Genomic DNA, 19,504 nt, shown 5'->3' with positions numbered 1-19,504 from the left:
TTGAGATAAACTTCATACTTTGAAATTTCCACTATGTTTTCTTTGCTTGACATGACCATATCATTCTCTTCTTTAATTTAGTCTATATTGTGTGCCTTGAATGGTTTGTGTTTGGATGCTTTGAGTGTTTTGTGTGTTTATGCGTTTTGATTTGGATGGTATAATGTTTGTGGATGTATTGTGTTATATTTCTATATGTGTATGTAATTTTGTATTGGTAATTAGTTGGTGATGAAGGAAGGAGACAATTTTGTCAATAGTTTGCAGGAAGATTGATACTGCACATCTATTTCATTTAATTTTAGGTATCACAACTTTCGAAAACTAATTAATTCTTAATAGTGGCCCTCCAGGTATTACTAAATATATCTTGAAGAGTAGTTTAATTTTAAATTTTCTCAATTACCTCAATTTGTTGAGATGATAGATATTGTTAATAATTTTAATAATGAAATAAAAAATTTGAATACAAAATGAAAGTGTAATAATGTTGAATGACATAAAATGTGAATAATAAGAATGTAGTCAAATACTAATAGTCTTAATTGTGATTAATCTCAAACTATTTTCTTCTACTATTCTTATTGTCACCCCTGTTAGTTTTACCATATTTTCATATCGATTATATGAAAAGAAGAGTTGAAATCATAAATCATTCAAATCTTTAACTCGAGTTATTGTAGTAAACATCATACATTCTCTCTCTTACTGTCCAATATTAATAGGTTGAATTACTAAAACAAAAAAATCAATACTTATTATCAATACTTTTTTTGTGCTTACACTAAAATCAATACACATTGTTAATCCAGTCACTTTAAAATTAATGTACCATCATACATCTAGTTAGATCAAATACTAAATCAACGTCTACACTGAAATCAATGCATATAACACAAGCCATAAAATAGGATTAGAAATGAACATCTACACTGAAATAAATGCATACATTGCAAGAAATAAAAAAGGATTAGAAAAGAACATCTACACTAAAATAAATGCATATAATGCAAGCAATAAAATAGGATTAGAAATCAACATCAACACTAAAATCAATGCATCTAGTGCAAGCAATCAAATATAATTAGAAATCAACTTCTACACTGAAATCAATGCATCTAGTCCAAGCAATTAAATAGAATTAGAAAACATCTACACTAAAATCAATGCATTTAGTGCAAGCAATCAAATAGGATTAGAAATCACTACATTGAAATTAATGCATCTAGTTCAATCAATCAAATATTATTAGAAATCAACATCTAAACTAAAATCAATGCATCTAGTGCAAGCAATAAAATAGGATTAGAAATCACCATCTACATTGAAATCAATGCATCTAGTGTAGGAAATATTATTCTCTCTCTCTTTCTCTTCCCCATATATCTATATCTCCCTCCATATCTCCTTCTGTGTCCCTCTATCTCACCCTCAAACATACACACTCTCTCTGCATCTCTCCCTTTTCACTCCCTCTCTCTCTCCACTTTTCTCTTTCCATGTACTTCTTCTTCCCTCCCTCTCTCCCCTTTCAACTCCATCTCTTTTTCCCTCCCTCTCTCCTCTTCTCTCTCCCTCCTTCTCTCTCATCCTTCATCTCTCTCTCTCTCTCTCTCTCTCTCTCTCTCTTCATTCCTCCTCTCCCCTCTCCTTCAGTTTATATCCTTCAGGGCAAGCAATCAAATATGATTAAAAATCACCATCTACACTAAAATAAAATCTTATAGTCCAAGAAATCAAATATAATTAGAAATCAACATCTACACTGAAATCAATGTATCTATTGAAAGCAATCAAATAGACTTAGAAAGCTTATACACTAAAATCAATGCATCTAGTGCAAGAAATCAAATAGGATTAGAAATCAACATCTACATTGAAATCAATGCATCTAGTGCAAGCAATAAAATATAATTAGAAATCAACATCCACACTTAAATGCATGCATCTAATGAAAGCAATCAAATAGGATTAAAAATCACCATCTACATTGAAATAAATGCATCTAGTGCAAGAAATATTCTTCCTTCTCCCCCCCTTCCATATATATCTATATCTCCCTTTGTCTCTCTATCTCACCCCGACATGCACACACTCTCTCTAGCTCTCCCTTGTCACTCCCTCTCTCTCTCTCCACTTTTCTCTCTCTATATATTTCTTCTTCATTCCATATCTCCCCTTCCAACTCCATCTCTTTGACCCTCCATCTCTCCTCCTATCTATCCCTCCATCTCTCCTCCTCTCTCTCAAGTCCTCTCTCATCCTTCCTATCTCTCCCTTTCTCTCCCCCCATCTCTCTCTCTCTCTCTCTCTCTTTTTCCTATAACCATTTCACTATCTCCCTCCCTCTCTCCACCTCTCCCGCCTCCATCTTTGTGTTCCCCCTCTCTCTCTTGCCCTTCTCTCCCTCTCTCACTCCTTTCTTTCTCTCTCTCTCTTTATTCCTCCTCTCCCCTCTCCTTCAATTTATCTCCTTTAGTGAAAGTAATCAAATAGGATTAGAAATCACCATCTACGCTAAAATCAATACATCTAATGCAAGATATCTTCTTCCCTCTCCCCCCCCACAATCTATATCTATTCTCCCTCCATCTCTCCTTCCTTGTCTCCCTATCTCACCCACCAAAACACACACACTCTCTCTCTCCATATCTATTTATCTCTCCCTATCTCTATCTCTTTCCTCTTCCCTCTCTTCACCTTCTATCTATATTCTCCCTTTGTCTCTCTTTTGTCTCTAATTCTCACCCCAAAACATATACACTCTCTCTCAATGCCTATTTATCTCTCCCTCCTTCCTCCTCTCCTTCTCTCTCTCTCTTCCCCTTCTCTCCCTCTCCCCCTCCTTCTATCTCTCTTCCATCCTACTCTCCTATCCCCCTCTCTCTCCATCTCCCTTATCACTCCCTTTCTCTCCACCTTTCTCTCTTTGTGTCTTTCTCCTTTCCTCCCTCGTTCTCTCCCTCCCCCCTCTTTCTCTCTCTCACGTCATCGCTCTCTTCCTTCCTCTCTCTCCCTTTTTCTCCCACCTCCCTCTCTCTCTCTCTCTCTTTCCACCCTCCAACTTTGTCACTATCTCCCTCCCTCTCTCCTTCTTTCCCCCCTTCTCTCCATCTCTCCTTGTTTGTCTCTCTATCTCTCCCCCAAACATACACACTCTCTCTCCATCTATCCCTTGTCACTTCCTCTATGTCTCTCTCCACTTTTCTCTCTCAATTTCTTTCTTCTTCCTTCCCTCTCTCCCCTTCCAACTCCTCTCCCTCCTTCGCTCTCTCCTCCTCTCTCTCAATCCCCCTCTCTCGTCCTTACTCTCTCTTCCTTTCTCTATCTCTCCACTTTTACCACTCTATGTATTTGTTCTTCCCTCCTATATATATATAGAGTTAATATATATCATGATATATTAATATATATTATAAGATAACAAATTTAATATTGTATTAATTCAAAGTTATTAAATTTCATAATATTAATATTATAATATTAATATTAGATTTAATGATGTGTTTTACATGGCATTATGACAAATTTTATAATAAAACTATATCAAATTAATATTTTCAAATATTACAACTTTGACGTGGAAATATTATGTCTCTAAAGATTTAATGTATCCATAAGATATGGTTTTCCTTTTAAAGATTCATTTTACAAATATTTAATTAAAAGAAAAATTTTGGAGCACGATTTCTTTGTGTTGAATTAACTTTTTTACTTTGGTTTAATAAATGGTATTGCCTTTAGTAAAGAGTAAAGATGTTTAAAATTTTACCTAATTTGGAATTTTAATGTAGTAAAAAAATTTATTTCGAAGGTAAATTTCTGATCCATTTGAATTCAAAGTATATGATAAAAGAACTATTAAAGGAATGAGATAATTGTATTATAGTTTTTCTTATCTATATGGTTATTTTCATTTTGTCTAGGGAAGACATTTATGTTTTTATTGTTTTATTGGAAAAATATAATTACACATTGCCCTCAGATTAATTGAGATTTTTTAACATATTATTTACATGCTTGAAAAGAGTGGAGAGAATTGTTCCTAGATCATCCTAGTTTTGCTAGCTTAACAAGTCAAGAAGGTCGGTAGTGTGGCAAGGATTTTGAAAATTAGAATGGATGTGACTAATATCTAGAAAATTGAATAGAAAGTTTTTTTCATCTTCAACCCTGTTAGTATCCCAAATATGACTCTTTAGTTACAAGGATTTTTGGGACTTGACCAATGGCCAGTTTCACTTTGAAGCTGGCACAAATTAGTTTGTATTTTAACAATGTTCATTTTCTTCTTAGCACTATTCAAGACACAAAACAATATGATCTCCTCCTTATTGAGCATTCTTGTATCATCCTAGCTTGAACCAGAGGTGAAATATTTGGTTAAAACTAAAAGTCATTTTAGAAAACCTCTTGGCTTCCCATATAAATATATATTAACTATCTTTAATAATAATATTTAATTTAATAATAATATTTGGTTGATGTTTTTGTATGAATTGTGAGCCACGCTTGAACAAGGAAGTTGAAATAGTTGTCAAAAACTAATGAAAGAGGCAGCCAAGAATAAAGAAAATCCAAAGTAATAAATGTAGCTCATCGAATAACCCATGTTAGAGACGCAAAGGAGACTGCTATGTAAACCTAGATGTGAAGTATCTCAAAATAATAGACCAGATGATTACGTTGTTAATATCAAAAGCTAGAGAACAAGTAAAGATTAAATAGTGAGTTAGAAATGTAAGAGATCCAAAGGAGAGTCCTATGTAAACCTAGATGCTAAGTAAGTAAAAATAATAGACGAGGTGATTACGTTGATTAACTGGAAAGCCAGTGAACAATCAAAGATTGTAAATCGAGTTAACAAAAGTAAAGGTTAAATGGCCTTTTTATATCACTAAGCATGTAAAGTAAATTACATGTTGTTTTTTTCACTATATTGAATTTTGGTTGAGGTTAGTTGTAATGTTGAATAGAAGAATTAATCATCTATTTATGTTCTCATTAATATTATGCAACTTTCGATTTAGGTAAAGATCTTTTAAAACAATTTTTATTTATGCAACTTTAGATTTAGCCAAATATCTTTATTATGCAACTTTCGATTTAGCTAAAGAACTTTTAAAACAATTTTTATTTATACAATTTTAGATTTAGCTGAATATCTTTAGAACAATTTTTATTTCATGAAATTCTCAACTCTTTGATTAAAATTTAAACCACCTAATACACATTTAAATTTTATAATTTAACTATTAGAAAAACACATACCATTAGAAAATTACATATCATTCTCATCTCATATGTTTTCGATTAAGAAACTATGACTGCACCTAAAATTCATACCTACTATTCAGACTGGTATCGTTCATAGCTACCAGTTATTTCAGTGATGGTGTAACTATTTCCCAGCTGATTCATATTTGCCCCACACATTTTCGTGGTTAATTAGACTATATTAATGTCTAGCTTTAGGCAAGATCACGACATCAAAATCATCGAGAGAAATTAGAAAATATGGGAGATCCTCGATTTGTATCTGGATCAATAGCCATTCTTATTGATAGGGCAGTTCAAGTAATAGAGGGGCACATCAAGATTGCTCTTTGTTGCAGAAAAGAGTTGGGGATTTTGGAAAATTTAGTGAAGGAGATTCCGCCTATAAACATGGAAATTCAACAATATGGAATAGTTATTCGACAGTCTCAGAGTGATTTAGTTAACAAGATTGAACTTGTTATAGTTAACAACTGGCTTCAAACATTGAACAGAATTATGGAAGTTACAATCAAAATAGTGCATAAATGTCAAGTTCCAGCATATAATATGGTATCTCGATTCTTGTTGAGTGAGAAGATCAGGAAGAGTATTGATAGTCTGCAGAGTCATCTGGAAAGACTGCCTTTGATTGGATTCACTCAACAACTCCTTTTTGAACTGCAAAACATATAGTTACAGAGCCATGAAGCTGCTCAGAGCTAATCTTCAATTGCTCCAACAAGGTAACCAAGCCTTGCAAGTTACAGGCAGTAGCCAATTCAAGAGGCGTGCATCGTGGGACAAGATGAGGTATTCAAAACCCTTAAAATTCTGCTAACAGATGATAACGAAATCGCAGCCTCTGCGACATCCAGAATAGGCGTTGTTGGCATGGGTGGATCTGGAAAAACTCTGCTCCTCAAGAGAGCCTTGAATGACAAGCAAGTGCAACAACACTTTGAGAAAGATTTGATTTTGTGGTTGACAGTTTCCCAAAATTTGTCAATCATAAATCTCTGCAATAACCTTGGGAGACAAATAGACCTCCATTTAAGTGAGGGCTTTGACGTGAGATGAAGCCAAGAAGATGTCAAGAGATGGATTTATCAAAAAACTAGCAGCAGGAGGTTCTTGCTATTTTTAGATGATATTTGGGACGATAGTGAAAATCTGTTGGAGATGTTGGGCGTACCGGATGATCAGATGAATGATAGCTCCAAGATCATTGTATCGACAAGAGATTGAAGATTCCTTTCAAAAATGAGAGTGGGTACCCAAATTTCCATGGATAGTCTGTTTGCAGATGAGAGTTGGAGCCTCTTCTGCTTTCATGCGTTTGTAGGTATTTAGCACACTCCACATGTTGGAATCGAAAAGATTGCCTGGGATGTCTGTGGGGAGTGTGATCGGCTGCCGCTTGCTCTCAAAGTAATAGGAGCAGCCATGGCAGGCATCGTTGCGCCATCAGATTGGAGGTTGACTCTGGAGAAGTTGCAAAATGCAGATAAAGTGGACCCTCACGTAGAGAAGAAACTCTACAATCGGTTGAGATTGTTGGAACTACTACACACTTACATGCAGACTCTTAGTTAGAGCATGGGACTACATGCAAGATTCCTTCTGCATGATTTACTCATTGATTTGCTCCTTCTTCAACTTTGCAACTGATTAGTTCTTCTGCATGATTTACTCCCTGATTTGCTCCTTCTTTAACTCCACAATTGGTTAGTTCCTCTACATGATTTACTCCCTGATTTGCTCCTTCTTTCACTCCGCAACTGGCTAGTTCTCTCTTCAGAACTTGTTGTAGGTGTTGAGTCTTTTCATTGATCACCACTATGGTGCATTACCTTGGGATATTCACCCAGTAATGCTATATCATGAGCATTGTAACCTATTTTCTAATGAATCATTCTTTTGTTCTTTCGATTTTCTTTTAGTGTTTTTGCTCTGCAAAGCTGTGTGTTCAACCTTTACTAGCTAGATTCATCTGTGCAGGTTTTCTAACACATTTACATGGTATCAGAGCCCACAGGTTGCTAAATAAAAGGTGCATCAATACTTTATTTTGCAGGTATTACATCTTGGAGATCGAAGATCGACAGAAAATTGGAGTTTACCAAAGCATCGATCCTAACACCGTACAACTATCGCGAATGGAAGGACCAAATGGCTCGATACATTCATCAAAAAGGGTTGTACAGGATTACCATGGCTACAGAAGTGGAACCAAATTCAGCCATAGAGAAATCCAAGTACCTCAACCGTATGGATGAGGCCCACGGATCCATATGCATGTGCATCTCTCTAGAGTTGCAGTTTCATCTATCTGCCTGCAATACTCCCAATGAGATTTGGAAAAAGGTTGAAGAACTCTACGGAAAATAGGATGAGATGAAAGGACATCTGCTCGAAGTGGAGCTGCTGTCATTGGATCCACGGAACTATGACAGAATTCAAGACTTCTTCACCAAATATAATGATCTATTGCTGCAACTCAAGGGTTGTGGAATTGACAAATCCAAGGAGGAGAGTCGCCAAGTTCTCTCTATTATGTCAAAGCTCGAACCAGAATACTCTGTCTTTGTGTCTACATTTCATTCAGTAAAGCTCACAACAGGTAAATCCTACACTATGCCTTCTCTCAAAGAGTTCATGGAGTCCCTTCATTTGAGCAAGATAAACTCATTGGCATGGGGAAAATCAAACCTCCAAAATCGCATGCACTTGTTGTGCATGATGGCAGCCATAATAAAAATCACAGATTTGATTCAAATCTGAAAATTCAGCAGCAAAAAGACAAGGGAAAAGTGCATTCCCATCCAAAGAAGGAAGGGTACACCAAGCCCTTCAATGACTCCTCCGGCTCGAGAAATGAGAAAGGGAAGAAAGGAAACAGATGCACCTACTGTCAAAGAGGATTCCATCCAGAATCCTCTTGCATGAAGAAAAAAATTGACCAAATGGCAAAAATCCTTTAGAAGCACAATCTTGGGGACCACATCCCTCAAGGCACCAAGAAGAAAATTGAGGGTCCGCCAGATGGGAAAGGTAACAATTTTCATGCTTTAGTTGCAATTAATTCTTCCCCTGATGCATGGATTATCGATTCTGGTGCATCACATCATATGGCTATTGCAAAGGAAGTTTATTCCTCTTTGAATGCATGAAAAGGACCTCCCATCCTCATGGGAGATGACTCACCTATTGAGGTCACAGGAAAAGGTAGAGTGGAGCTTTTACACAGAAGCTTTGAAGATGTGCTTCATGTTCCAAAAATTTCGGTAAACTTGCTTTCAGTTTATCAGATCACTCATTCCGGCACCAGAAAGAGAGTGGAATTCACTCCAGATGTAGTGAACATATATGACCTACATAGCAGCTCCAAAATTGCAACCGGTGAGGTAAACAATGGAGCCAGACTGTATACATTTTCTTAATTTATTAAATCTGAATCCTCCTTATTTCTTACACATGCTGATGATAGTAGTAGGATTTGGCACGAGAGGTTTGGTCACTTAAATTATAGGTATATGCAGTAGCTAAGCAAGCATGAGATGGTGGAAGGCTTGCCAAATATCAGTTTCTCCAAAGGAGTTTGTGAAAGGTGTGTCCTTGGCAAACATCCTAGAGAAACGTTTGACACTGGCAAGACTCATAGAGCATCCTCTCCTCTAGATCTGATCCATAGTGATCTCATGGGGTCTTTTCCTCATCCTTCCATCAACAAAGCAAGGTATGTGCTTACATTTATTGATGATTTCTCATGGTATACTTGGGTGTATCTTCTCAAGAACAAATCTAAAGTTTTTGCGCACTTTGAAGATTTCAAAGCACTAGTTGAGACACAGTCAGAGAGAAAAATCAAAGCCCTCCATACAAACAATGGGGGGGAATATGTTAACACAGCACTTCAGAACCTTTGCCTTGAGTCTGGCATATAGTTGCAGTACACAGTTCCATACACTCTGCAGCAGAACGGAGTTGTTGAGAGAAAGAATCGATCTCTCAAAGAGATGGCTTCCTGCATATTGCATGCTAAGTCACTGCCTCATAAGCTATGGGCTGAAGCACTTAATTATGCTAACTACATCTAGAACATATCTCCTCATAGGTTTGTCAAGGATCAGACCCCCTTTGAGTCCTGAAGCAACACTAAACCAGAGGTCACCCACTTCCGTCTTTTCGGCTCCCGAGCATGGGCCAGGATCCCCTCTGAAAAGAGGAAAGCTCTTAATCCATAGAGCATTAAGTGCATCTTTGTTGGATGCCCTGATGGTGTGAAGGGATACCTATTCCTGATTTCCTCTACGGACAAGCTCATCATTGAGCGAAGTGTCAAATTTGAGGAAAGTCTCTCGCATGCACCTCAATTTCCGCATGCAGACACCTTTTATCTACCTCATGTCCGAGATGATGACTCAGTACACTCAAATGCAGATACAGAGCATTCAGATGCTGCAGTAGAGCATGCAGATGCAGAGACAGAGTCTTCAGATACAAATCTAATGCATGCATATGATGATCCACATCCAAGCCCAAATCGTGCTTCTAGCAGTGAATCAAATTCCCCTGTCATAAATCAGAGAACAAGGAGCATACGTGAGATATATGCACAAGACCACCCAGCTGCTAGAAATGGTCTTGTGGGGGATAATTATGATCTACAGAGGACTAGCTTAGAGTTTATTGAGCCTCCTCTTGTCCTCACTGCCACTGAACCATCGCCATCCTAGCATTGTCATTTGGTTCAGTCTTCTTATCCACAATCTTATGTTGAGGCTGCTGGGCATCCATCTTGGGAGTCCGGCATGGAGGAGGAGTATAACTCCCTCCTCGAGAACTAGACCTGGGACTGGTCCCCCTTCCTTTAGGAAGGAAGCTTTTCCAATGAAAATGGGTCTACAGGACCAACAGTGCTGCAGATGGGAAAATCACCAGATGGAAAGCAAGTCTAATAGCCAAAGGATTCCAACAAGTGCATGGCATTGATTATGACGAGACCTTTGCTCCAGTAGCAAAGATGGATTCCATACGCCTTACACTTTCCATTGCAGCTACCCAGGGATGGGAAGTACATCAGATGGATGTGAAGAATGCCTTTCTTCATGGAGACCTATCTGAGGAGATCTACATGGACCAGCCACATGGTTTCATTCAGGATTCATCTTTCGTCTGTAGACCGAAGAAATCTCTCTACGGCCTTAAGTAGGCCCTGAGAGCTTGGTATGCGAAGATGGATTCTTTTCTCTCATCACAAAACTTTGAAAGATGTAAATCTGATCCGAATGTTTACATGCTTAGGACACATGATTCTCTTCTTATCTTAGTTTTGTATCTAGATGATCTCCTAATCACCGGTAGCTCGGCTTCAGCCATTGCTACAATCAAGAGGGCCTTGCATGATAGGTTCTTGATGATGGACATGGGTCCATTACACTTCTTTCTTGGTCTTGAGATCAGCCAGGATGCCACAGGCATCAAACTCTCTCAGGCTAAGTATGCACGGGATCTCCTCGAGAGATTTCGCATGACTGACTGCAAGCCAGCACCGACTCCTTTTCTGTCTCGGGTCCGCCTTGAGGATGGAGGTGACACTCCATTAGTTGACAGCACTCGCTACCGACAGCTAGTGGGGAGCTTATTTTACCTCACCCACTCTATACCAGATCTCTCATATGTAGTAGGGTCAGTTTCCAGATACATGCAGGAGTCGCATGAGCTACACTAGAATGCTGCCAAGAACTTCCTCCAATATGTGCATGGCAGCATCACCTTCGGGATTCACTATGCAATAGGAATTGCATTGAATCTTCTTGGCTTCACAGATTCTAATTGGGTGGGAGACAACATTGATTGCAAGTCCACCTCCGGATATTCACTCAGTCTAGGATCTGGCCCTATCTGTTGGTCAAGCAAGAAGCAGGTTGCTATTGCTCTCTCTTTGACTGAGGCCGAGTACAGAGGAGTAGTCAACATCACCATTCAGGCTCTTTGGCTATAGCACTTTCTCAATGAGTTGGGCGACCAGTTCCACCAGCCCATTGTCATCTGGTGTGACAACCAAAGCACTCTCAAATTTTGCAGGGATCTAGTACAACAGCAGTGGACAAAGCACATAGAGATCCATATGCACTACATCAGAGACTTAGTACATCATCAGATCATTGATTTGTAGTTCTATCCTTCAGCAGAATAGACTGCAGACATCTTCACCAAGACATTCACTGAGCAGAAGTTTCGCTCTCTGCACGATCGTCTTGGAGTGAAGGACATAGTTGCTTAGTAATTGTCTTTTCTTCCTCTTTTCTTTTGATTACATTGTATTTTGAGGGGGGGGTTTTCCCATGAGGTTTTCCCTCTTTCCTCAATTTTAGTACAAGTTGCGTTGTATTTTGGGTGACCTTTGGCCTTAGTTGCCAGGGCCCATTTTCTATTTTTCCCCATAGTGGTGTTTGGGGGGGGGGGGGGGGTGTTGGAACTACTACACACCTACATGCGGACTCTTAGTTAGAGCATGGGACTACATGCAAGATTCCTTCTGCATGATTTACTCCTTGATTTTCTCCTTCTTCAACTCCGCAACTGGTTAGTTCTTCTGCATGATTTACTCCCTGATTTGCTCCTTCTTTAACTCCACAACTGGTTAATTCCTCTGCATGATTTACTCCCTGATTTTCTCCATCTTTCACTCCACAACTGGCTAGTTCTCTCTGGAACTTGTTGTAGGTGTTGAGTCTTCTCATTGATCACCACTATGGTGCATTACCTTGGGATCTTCACCCAGTAATGCTATATCATGAGCATTGTAACCTATTTTCTAATGAATCATTCTTTTGTTTTTTTATTTTCTTTTAGTGTTTTTGCGCTGCAAAGCTGTGTGTTCAACCTTTACTAGCTAGATTCATCTGTGCAGGTTTTCTAACACATTTACAGAGATTGAGTTATGACACGCTGTGAACCTCACAATATTTACCTTTGTAGCTTTGCTTTCTCTACTTGAGCACCTTCAAAGAGGACGAGGAAATGTATGTGCAGGATGTGATAAACTTGTGAATAGGAGAGGGCCTTCTTCCCACGGAAGATGGTAAAGATCCATTAGAAGTTGGAAGGGCTTACACTAACCTTTTAGTGGATCGATGTCGGATCAAAGATAGTATTAAGGATGCTAATGGACAGGTGGTGATCTTCTCTGTGCATGATGTTTTACATCATCTAGCACCACAAATTGTCGAAAATGAAGAGAATTGTTGTTTCAGAGTGGGGAAAGGTTTGGTGGAATTCCCATTGAAACATTGCACCCGTAAAACCAGGATTTCTCTGAGGGCCAATAATTTTAGGTCAATACCTAATGGATACCGAGGTCAGGGTCTGCAGGAGATGTTACTCTCAGAGAACATATCTCTGGAATATGTTCCGTCAAGAGTGGTCATGACTCTCACCTCTCTTAGACTTATTGATTTGGGAGGGACATCCATCAAAAGTTTTCCTGATAACTTTGGAGCATTGAAGTGTCTGGTCTTCCTTCGTTTAGAAAAATCGACAAAAGTGAAGCTTCCAGATTCAGTAACATGTTTGAAGAAGCTTGATATACTGGATCTGTCTGAATGCTACCAGCTGAGTGAGTTGCCTTATGAGTTAGGTAAGACGACAAGTTTGATATATCTAGATCTGAGTTTCTATCAACAATTGAAGTGCATGCCTTGTGGGATCTTTGCGTTGACGTCGCTACAGTATCTGAAAATGGAAAGATGTTGGAAAACCTGGCCGCAAGCAACACCACCATAGAGAAAACTTCTGCGTGATTCTATGGGAGGTTGTGCTCGTGCTCACTTCCGGGATCTGCACCCTCTGAAGCACCTTAAATGGCTAGTGCTAGAGTGCTTGAAGGAGCCAATTATAGATGGCGTAGTGGGTGACATGACAGAGATGAGGACTCTCATCCTGAGGATGTCACATATGAAGGAATTACCAGAGTACATGAGAGGTATGGTAAAGCTAAGCAGTCTCTTTGTGGAGTCCAACGTTTTGGGTAAGATCCCATCGTGGGTATGTGGTTTCCAACTGCTAAATTGTCTAATACTAAGAGATTGTGCCCAACTGGAGGAGATCCCTACAGGGTTGGAGAATCTTGAATGGCTTAGGAGGCTGGATATAGTTAAATCCTCGTCTTTAAAAGAGTTACCCAATGCCTTTGGAGAGGCAGGTGCCTTTCCACACCTAGAAAGTTTCTAGTTGGAGGAAATTGATGTGGTTGACAGTTTTCCTCTGATAAGGGATGGGGCTCTGCCTCTCTTGAAGAAGTTGGGCTTAGTCTTTTTCTCCAACATCAAGGCCATTCCTCCAGGACTCGAAAATTTACAGAATCTGAGGGCACTGCATGTGTATGGCAGTCCCTTAATACTTGAGTCTATTGAAGAAGAAGGTGGCGAAGCATGGTCTGTAGTTCGAGCAATGGAAGGAGAAAAGCACGTAGAGATACTGAGGAAGTTGATTGATGAGCACCGCCATAATGATGGGATGGGTTGCTCAAGCATATGCAAACGGGTTTTTCCATCGAAACCATGGTCATGGTGTTGTCCCTCATGGTACTACCCATAATGCTTTTTTATGTGAGATGCCTTATGGTCGTTTTCACTCAATGCCTTATCTTTAGTAGTTTCTATTTGCCACTCATTCCACTTTCACACAGCTGGAATCACTTGAGTTTCGAGACCATGACTGACTCTTCAAATTTTCTTTTACGCAAATTATCTCTTCTTTCAGGGAATCAAGATCAAGATCATGATCTTTCAAGGAAACTGTTCTCTCTTCCTTTAGGGAATCAAGATCATGTATAAGTATAGTGAAGATTGAAATCTACCTGTCATATTATGAGAAAAAATGTGACATATCACTTTGCATTGATTTTTTAAATGTTTTTGAAATGGGAACTAGAAAATTTAAATTACAAGTTAGAACTTAGTAAATTCAATATTTTAATGTTATTTTCATATTAGAGCCAGATGTAGTTTAAAGGTTTACACCACTAAGTACATGGAGGTCGCTACACTGTTGGATGGGAGGAAAAATCAGATTCGTAACCAAGGAGGTGTTGGAAATAATAATTCCAATCACCGCAATAAACAGCTTGACAGTAGCCATATTTGTCAGAGGTATTTTTGCAGGTTGCATCTCTGTTTGAAGATGGAAGGACTGAAGCGAGGCATGAACCATTTTGAAATGCAACAAGGAATTTAAAGCAATCAATGTACTTTGGTAAATAGATATGGGCAAGCATTCATTCAGAGAATATTGCCCACACTCCATAAACATGTGCGCAATTTTGATTACACTGAAGAACAACATCATATTAATTACTTTGCTCTGTCATAAATTAAATGTAAAATCGTATGTTGAGTTATATATGAATGTAAAAGTAATTTTGTAATAGGTTAGAGAGTAGGAGCTTAGAGAAAAAGAGAGTGCAAGTCTCTGGGGAGAAAATGGTGGAGCAAATTTTCGTGGGCGCATGAAAACAACAATTACAGTATTTTACTGTGTGTTATTGCGCGTGAAATTTTAGTTTTTACTTGATGAATGAGCCGCAACCTCATGTGAATGTATTTTTATGTTTTAGAATTTAATACTAAGTTTTTATTTCATTGCTCAAAACCTACTTTGTTATTTTTTCCGTGAGTGAATGTTATTCATTAAGTCTATGATGAGTCGCAACCTCATGTGAATGTATTTTCATGTTTTAGAATTTAATACTAAGTTTTTATTGTGTTTCTCCAAACCTACTTTGTTATTTTTGCTGTGAGTGAATATTATTCATTAAGTCTCTGCTCTGCGGTGTGTGAGTGAATATTATTTATTAAGTCTCTAAAATAGCTCTGCGGTCCACGGTGCGCAAAGCTAGCTGCCTGAAAGTAGCTTCGTGAAAGTCATAACTCTCTGCCTCTTGGCTACACTCAGAAATGGAAACATCAAGCACAAGCTTGACTAATCCTCAAATACCTCAGTTTAATGGAAAAAATTATGATTATTGGGCTACTACAATGAAGACCCTGTTTTCTTCTCAAGACATTTGGGATTTGGTGGAGAATGGTTTTCAAGAACCAGCAGATGCAGCAGCATACAATGCCTTATCTCAAAAAGAAAGAGATTTATTAAGGGACAACATGAAGAAAGATTCAAAATCCCTGTTTTATATTTTCCAAGTAGTTCATGAAAGTATTTTCCCAAGGGTTGCAGCAGCAATGAAGTCCAAGGAATCATGGGACACCCTCCAGAGAGCTTACCAAGGCATGGCAAAAATCAAGACAACAAAGCTGTAAATGTTGAGGTGAGATTTTGAAACACTTAGTATGAAAGAGTATGAGAATATAGACTCGTTTTTTACACATGTAAGTGGATTGGTTACTCAAATCAGGTCTCATGGTGAGACACTTGAGGAAAGAAGAATAGTTGAGAAAGTTTTGAGAAGTTTTCCAGCAAGGTTTGAGGCCATTGTTGTGGCCATAGAAGAGACAAAGGATCTCTCACAGTTCTCAATGGATGAGCTTAATGCATCATTGATTTCTCATGAACATAGACTGAATAGAGCAGTAAGCTCCTCAATGGAGCATGCCTTCAAGACACAAGTATCATTTGGTCAAGTTCGAGGCAGAGGAAGATCATATGCTAGAGGAAGAGGAAGAAGCAACCCTTCAAGCTCAAATGGAAGAGGCAGCAATCAAAATCCAAGTCAAGGTCCAAGCCAAAATCAAGCACAAGGTCAGAGGTATGATAAATCTCAAGTTCAATGTCATTACTGTAAGAAGTATGGTCATTATGCAAAATAATGTAGAAAGAAGCAATATGATATTAGTAACAAGCCAAGTGTAAATTTCACAAGAGAAAATTAGAACCATGATAGCATGTTTTTAGCTTGTAATGTAGCACAAGAAAAACAGAGTGATATATGGTATCTAGATTCAAGGTATAGCAACCACATGTCAAGAAACATAGAAATGTTTTATGATCTAGATGAAAGTGTGAAATTTGAAGTGACATTAGGGACTGACAAAAAAGTCTTTGTCATGGGAAAAGGAAGAGTTAATATCCTAACAAAGAAGGGGGAGAAGAAATACATCTCAGATGTTTACTTTGTCCCCAGTTTGAAACATAATCTCATGAGCGTTGGATAGCTCATGCAGAAAGGCTACAATGTCTTATTCAAAAATGATGTGTTCACAATTTTGGATAGGCCTCCAAGAAGACAACTGATTGCAAAGGTTCAGATGACAAACAATAGAATGTTTCCCCTAAAAATAATATTATATTTGCAGAAAGAAGGTGCACAGGCACAACTATTTATGAACTCACAAGAAGATGGAAGAAAAGATGTAGCTGGCACACAAGTAAAATTTTAAGCAGAGGTAAAAGATGAAAACTAGTTATGGAACTTGAGATTTGGACATCTCAATTTTGGAGGTTTGAATTTGCTGCATAGGAAAGACATGGTGAATGGTTTACCACTCATAGAAAAACCAGACAGCGTATGTGAAGGATGTATCTTGAGCAAGCAACATAGAGAGACATTTCCAATAGGAAAGTCAGTAAGGGCAAAGGCACCTTTGGAGATTGTCCACTCAGATTTATGTGGACCAATGCAGACACCATCAATTGGTGGTAGTCACTATGTGTTGACCTTAATAGATGACTACACAAGGAAGACATGGGTCTTTCTCCTAAAATAGAAAAGTGAAGTGTTTGAGCACTTTCGTCAATACAAGGCTCTTGTTGAAAAGCAAAATGGATACTACATCAAATTCCTCGAGACTGACAGATGTGGCGAATATATCTCAAATGATTTCCTTAGATTTTGTAGGAAGCATGGAATTCACAAGCAATTTACAACAAGGTATACACCTCAGCAAAATGGTGTGGTAGAAAGGAAGAATATGACCATTATGGAGATGGCAAGGAGTATGTTAAAGGAAAAGAATTTTCTAAATGAATATTGGGTTGAAGTTGTCGCTTGTGCAGCATATATCTTGAATAGATGTCCAACCAAAAGTGTCCAGAACATTGTTCCTGAAGAGGCATGGAGTGGAAAATAAAAAAATGTCACTCACATGAGAGTTTTTGGATGTGTGGCATATGCACATGTCCCGGATGAGTTAAGGAAGAAGTTGGACAACAAGGGGGAGAAATGTATATTTGTTGGATACAGTGATGAATCCAAGGCATACAAACTCTACAATCCATCAACCAAGAAGGTCATAATCCGCAGAGATGTGCAGTTCATAAAAGAGGAAGCATGGGATGGAAGTTTAGAGAAGACAGTCAATGTCAAAGCATGTATACGACATGAGGACGAAGAGGAATTAACAGCATCAAGTAATTCCTCAACAGGACTCCCTCTACTCCTATTCAAGCGCAGCCAATCAAGTGCTTCTCCAAGCACACCGCAAAGCGCAACTGTTCAAAATAGCAACAAGAAATGCTAAATATAGAAGTGCTAAAAATAGCATTGCTATAAATACCATTTCGAGATACATTCCAATTTTAGTTATTCCCTGAACTAAAATTGAGAATTAAAATTCGAATTTGATCTAAGCAGTTGTTTGTAAAATAATTAATTCATTCATCTTGAGTTAATTAGTTGGAGAAAATCAAACATGAAGTCTATGTGAAGACATGCAACAAATATCCCTTTGATTGAGGAAGTTATCCTTTACTTAAGGAGATCAGAATGAGTTGTACTTTGAGTTGTAATTAGTTAGCTTAGTTAACTGAGTTAAGCCCAGTTAGATTAGTTCCAACAGTTTGTGGAAATGATTGCGAGTTTAGTTAGTTAATGCATGCATGCATGTAACTAGTTTACTTCAAATAACTGAATATTCTCTCATAAATAACTCATGCATCTCAGTTCAGTCAGAGACCCAGTTGAGATCAGAGGATGGGACAATATACTATCAGTTGCATGAATATTCCATTGAAAATATCTCTTGCATGCAGAAGGAATTCATTCCTTGAGGATTGCACAGTTATTTCTGAGTTTGGGAGCTGTGTGAGAGGTAAATTCACACAGGGGGTAGCTAGAGGACCCAGGAGAAACTACGCAAGGAAATAGGAGGCTTGGAGGACTGAAGGAAGGCATATGTTGTGTCCATTATGTCTATGAGCAGCATTGAGGGATTCTACTGAGAGCTTGATAGCTTGTGAGCTAAAGCTTTGTGTAATCCAGAGATATTTCCACTTGTATGATAATACAGATAGCGGGGTTTTCAGTTGTGGCTTTCCCCAAAGTATTCTTTTGTGTTCATATGTGATTGATTTCTCATTCTCTGTTATGTGTTCTATTTGATCTTGCTCAAAATCGATTAAGCTTTTGCAAGTTTGTGTGTAGAAGTAGATCAAGTATTTTGCTTTAGTATATTGCATTATCAGGTGATCTACAATGAGAATTTCTACATGGTATTAGAGAAAAGGTGATCAAAGAATAGAACAATATACCAAGAAGGGAGAGGTTCGAAGTTTGAAGTTTCTGATTATAGAAATCAAATTCTTATCACATTTCAGATTTCACCAATGGCGTTCAACGGTTTGTGACTCGAGTATGCCCTGGATGGCAGCTCAAATTATATAGCCTAGAAGGATTGCATGGAAACAATATTAGAGGAAAATGGTTTGAAGGACTTCATTGATTAAGAATTTCCCAAGCCAACAGCAGCTAATGCCAAAGAATTGGTGGAATGGAAGAAATGTGCGGCTAGAGAGAGGAGGATCCTTCTGGAGGGAGTTTGAGACCATATTGTCTCGAGTTTCCATGGGAAGGAGACACCGTTTTCAATGTGGAAAACATTGAAGGATCTATATTAGAACAACAACGATCAGAGGAAGTTGTTGCTGAAAGACAAGCTTCGGAAAATCAAGTGTGAAAAGGGCGACATGATCTCTACATATCTGAACAAGCTCACAACTTGCAGGGATGAGCTTGGAAGTGTAGGAATCACGACAGATGATGATGAAATGGTGAGTCTTTCTCTCCTTGGTCTTCCTAAGAGCTGGCATAGCTATCAAGACTCAGTAAATGGAAGAGAGAAACTGCCAAATTGGGAACGAATGTGGTTGGATTTGATGTAGGAAGAGATAAGGAGAAGTACCAAAGATGGTTCTTCATCAAAGCATGATGATGAAGAAAATCTAGCCTTAGCGAGTAAGGCGAGGAAAGGGAAGGGGAAGGCTTCCCATTCCAAATTGAGTTCTTCCCATG

General features: G+C 38.3%; 1 pseudogene; it reads left to right on the top strand.

The window, feature by feature from the left end:
• Positions 1-5,517: 5,517 nt before the first annotated feature.
• Positions 5,518-13,860, top strand: LOC149211182 (putative disease resistance protein At1g59780; annotated as a pseudogene).
• Positions 13,861-19,504: the final 5,644 nt, after the last annotated feature.

The sequence above is a fragment of the Pinus tabuliformis genome, chromosome 1_2 (genome assembly GCF_031772625.1).
Source record: "Pinus tabuliformis cultivar Carrire ecotype Pingquan chromosome 1_2, CPIR1, whole genome shotgun sequence".
Classification (NCBI taxonomy): domain Eukaryota; kingdom Viridiplantae; phylum Streptophyta; class Pinopsida; order Pinales; family Pinaceae; genus Pinus; species Pinus tabuliformis.
Note: the sequence above shows the minus strand (reverse complement) of the source record. Positions and strands in the feature narration are given on the sequence as shown.